This window comes from Juglans microcarpa x Juglans regia, chromosome 6D (assembly GCF_004785595.1).
Source record: "Juglans microcarpa x Juglans regia isolate MS1-56 chromosome 6D, Jm3101_v1.0, whole genome shotgun sequence".
Lineage (NCBI taxonomy): Eukaryota > Viridiplantae > Streptophyta > Magnoliopsida > Fagales > Juglandaceae > Juglans > Juglans microcarpa x Juglans regia.
In genome coordinates this window covers 15,342,133-15,347,152 of record NC_054604.1, presented here as the reverse complement: position 1 = coordinate 15,347,152, position 5,020 = coordinate 15,342,133, and positions in this window count along the sequence as shown.

Sequence of the window (5,020 nt, the reverse complement as noted above, 5' to 3'; positions counted from 1 at the left end):
CAACAATATTTTTGAATAAAAAAAAGAGCGTTTAATGACGGAACAGTTCGGTGTTGCGCGAGTGCTGCCAGTGCGCGATATTGCATTCGCACGTTTAGCAGTGGTTTGAAATTAGAATTTCGAGAGTTGAGATAGTTTGTGAATAGTAAAATAAAAATTAAATTATTTATTATATTTTATATAAAAATTTGATAAAGTTGTTTTAAGATTTGAAAAAATTGAATTGTTTATTATATTTTTTGTAAAAATTTAAAAAAATTATAATGATAAGATGAGATGAGTTGAAATGTATTTTGAATGTAAACAAGGCAGACATGTGAATTTGGTAAATATTAATCACAAAATTCTCGTACAAAATTCTCATACAAAAGTCACATCTCATCTCATCTTATCTTATTTTATTATTACAATTTTTTCAAATTCTCAAATAAAATATAATAAACAATTCAACTTTTCCAAATATCAATTCAACTTTTTCAAATTCTAAAATAATAATAATATTAAAAAATAAGATTTTAAATTTTCATTTAAAACTCAAATTTCTCATCTCACTCAAAATATTTTATTAAATTTTAATAAATAAACAAATAAAAGTTGAATAAAAATATAATTTTAATATTTCAATAAAAGTAAAATTATGCGGGTGGCCCGGTGGGGTGGTGGTCGACCGGGGGCTGGTGCCCCTCTGTCCAGCCCTACTTTTTGGAAGAAGCTTCTAAAATTAATTGGCTGGTTTTGTTACATAAAATCAAAATATCTCATCTCATCTTATCTAATCATTATAATTTTTTCAAACTCTTACACAAAATAAAATAAACAATTCAACTTTTTCAAATCTAAAAATAAAAAATAATATTATAATTTTATATTATAATAATATTTTATTTAATTTTTAACAAAATATTTTATCTCATATCATCTAAACTGCGTAATCAAATCAGAAACTCTTTTCAGTTCAAAAATTTTAACAATAATCTCAGACTATCTTTCATTAAATTAATTAACAGTAAGGTGGGAATTAGCAACCAATCAAATTCAACGCATAGAATTTTGAATGTCACGTCAGTAATTTTACTAAGAAATTAGAAATATAAAATTTATTAAAAAGAGATTAAAAAGTTAAAAATTTAAAATTAATATTTGAAAAAATATGAATGTTATTTATTTAAAAATAAAGATTTTTAAATATTTGAAAAAAAATCTACAAAAACTAAAAACAATTGATAAAAATATTCAAAAGTTAAAAATAATAGGATTATGTCTTCCCCCGTGGGTGAACCCAACTCCCCACGATCTAATAGAGTGGCTGCAGCCACCCAACGGTGTCCACGGGTACCTCCTTCCGCTGCTAATAAGAGGTGGTCTCCCTCCCCACCTTCCTTTTTATTTTTCAATTGAATACTTCTTATCAATTTTTATTTTTTTAGATTAAATTTTTCGTTTCAAATGTTTGTAACTTTAATTTTTTTTTCTAAAACAAAATAAGTTTTGTTTATATTTTAGTTTAAAAAATTTTGTTATCTCTTTCAAATTATTATTTTTTGAGTAATGTTGGATACAATCATCGATTGTATAAGCGTTGTGTACTCTTTATAAAAAATAATATGGTACATTGTTAAAAAATTAATTTTTTATGTACGTCTCATACTTTCAAAAAAAATATACAACGCTTATACAATTTATAACTGAAAATATCATTTCTTTTTTTTTTATTTGGTTTACATATTGTTGACAAGCATTTGGATGCCAAAGTGTCAAATTCTGATTAATTGGTGGATGGCACTATTGCTACGTGGCAATCTCATCATTAATTGATTTGAAGGAAGATGTAGAGGGGCTTAATTGCCAAGATTTGTAAATTTAGGAGATTTACAAGAGAAATGATATTGACAATCATAGAATGCACAAATGCTATACACTTATTTTTAAAAAATTGAGTAAATATGATATCTATAGGAAAAAAATTATTTTTTTAATGATAAATCTCACTCTTTTTTAAAAGTAGTGTGCAGAGCTTGCACAATTCATAGTTGTATCTAATATTCCTCGATTCACAATCGCCATACTCTCTAGATTACATATCTTTCAATTGATATAGATTACATATCTTTCAATTCTATCAATTAAACATCATTCTATTCTATATTCTATAACCTTTTCTACAACATCTTTCCAGCTAAATTTACATGCCATTTGAATTTCAATTCATATCATTGAAAATGTTATAAAACCAAAAAAAGAAAACAATACATGGTGATAAAGAAATCAAAATGGAGAAGCATCGCTTATATTTTTCATAATTACAATAACAGAATTGTAATAAACACAAAAAAAAAATTATACAAAAATAAACTCAAAAAAAGATATAATTTCATTTGATCTATTAAATCTATTTTAAGATAAAAGTAACTTTATCCTATGAGATAGAAACTTTATCCTATAAGTAACTTTAGCATAGCTTAAAAGTAAACCCGCAATGGTATCTTAAACCTAGGGGCTGAGAGCCAAAACACATTGCTTAAAAGATAGAAACCCTCCACAACACTCACTACAACACAATTTGTCTTTTGTGACAAAAGAAACTATCACAAAAAATAACCAAAATGTCACTAAAGATGTGACGCCCCCAGATTCTGCTTGGGATCGGACGGACATCCGAAATGTCGGGACATACAACACAAAGTTACATGTCCCCGTTCATGACATATAAGATGCAATGTTCCTAACATGCATATAATATTATGCAATATTCACAGCGGACAATTTTTTTTGAGCAATACTATGCACCAAACTTATAATATCCAAAATAGTTAAAAAATAAACCATGCATACTTAAAACATCCACGATTACAGCACGGGTCTCAGAAGACTATAATCTCAAAACAACGAAGACCTGTCTCTATAATTATATTGCCAAAATACATTGTTGGGCTAGTTCGTTGAGTAACTCGCGTAACTCGACTAACGGTACCGGAATACTATCCAAAGACCTAACTATGGAGGCTGCAAGCTTCGTGTTGCGTCTACGGTGTCTAGTCAACCTCCTCCAGTCTGCCAGTGTCTGCTCCCTGCTCTAATCCTGACACATTGCCTACCATTCGGGGAGAATGGTAGTTGGGACTACCACGGTAAGATTTGATTACAACTCTCAACAAGTTAATAGGAAACTTTCACACAGGTTAATAATGCATGCATAACAGTAAAAGTATGAATGCATAATCAAAGTCATAAGTAAACATAGCATAACTTGATATATAACATGGCATAAATGATAAAACTTGAACTGAAATTGAAACTTAGCTTGACGTGACATGACATGTACATGAACTTAAAACATAATATGGACTAGCAACATAGCATGAACGTGAACTTGAAACATAACATGAACTTGAAACATAGCATGAACGTGAACATACATAATTTAAACATGAACTTGAACATAACATAAACGTGAACTTGAAACATAACGTGAACGTGAACATGACATAACATGAACGTGAACTTGAACATAACATGAACGTGAACATAACATGACATAAACATGAACTTGAAACATATTCTTATCTCACGGGGTCACCATGATTGAGTAATCTTATCTCATGGGGTTACCATGATTGCGTATTCTTATCTCATGGGGTTATTATGATTGACATGAGCGTAAACTTGAAAATAACATAACGTGAAACATGACTTGAACGTGAAATACATGAATTTAGAATCTTATTCAATAGACTTAATTAATAAAAGTGACCATACGGTGCTACACGGGTCCCCTTGAGCCGTGTGTCCCTGCTGATTACCGCATCACAACACACCTTCTATACTAGCTGTGAGTGCGTTAATACGTATTCCACAGTTGCTGTGGCTCCATGTATTCTACGTCTTACAATCGTTATGTCTCACGTAATATATGCTCCACAGTTACTGTGGCCCTGTGAATTGTTTGTACCACACTTGCTGTGGACACACGTAACATAAAATGTGGCTCCATCAGCGTTAGTGCCTAGCGTGCTCCAGTGACCAGCTAGTTAGGCCACATTCGCAACCTGTTGACTGTACTTTGTCAACCCAGGAAATTTTACACCTATTTAGACACTCCAGCATGAACAAAGGAGTTTTACTAGGATATTACCCTATCTTAGCACTTAGAGTCGTGATTGACATGATAACTTAATTGGCATACATGACATTTCGTAACGTTACATGACATAAACGTGACATAAAAGACTGAAGTCTTGACGTAGCGTAACGTGACATGAATATAAGACGACAAACATGACATACTTTGAGACATAAATGTAACAGACAACATTTCATAACATGACATACATAATATAATAGACAATATTATGTAATATGGTATAACATGTAACAGACAATATTTAGTAACACGACATAACATGTGACAGTGAATATTATGTGACATGACATACATGTAATAGATAGCATATGTAATGTGACAAACTTGCAACAGATAGTAATATGGGACAGAATATATTGTATAACAGATAAGTATTTCGTGACAGAATAATTCGTGTAATAGATAAACATGTGATGACATAGCATGACATGACATATATAACAATATACGAACATAAATTGTAGTTCCTTTTCCCATCACACAAACACAGTAAACTTATAGTAAGTTAAGAGCTAACTTACCTCGATCATTGCATTCTACGAGAATAAAGCGCGAAACACGAGGAACTGTAAGAGGGTATTCTAAAAGTTAAAAATTTAATTACTAACAATTAGAAAAGTGAAAATGGACAACTTAGAGTAAAATTATTATCTTACCCTTTACATGTAAGAAAATGACTATTTTACCTCTAACTTAAGGATTTCACATCCTAATTCCAAAAATTCTAAAAATTTACATTCCTAATGTAAATTTTATCCTAAACTCAAATATCAACTCAGAAAAATTTAAAACCATTCACAACTATGGAAAACTCACAATGGCCAAAACATTCATAAGTCATTTCTCTTGATTTTGGTTGCAATTTCCTCCATCTTCAAA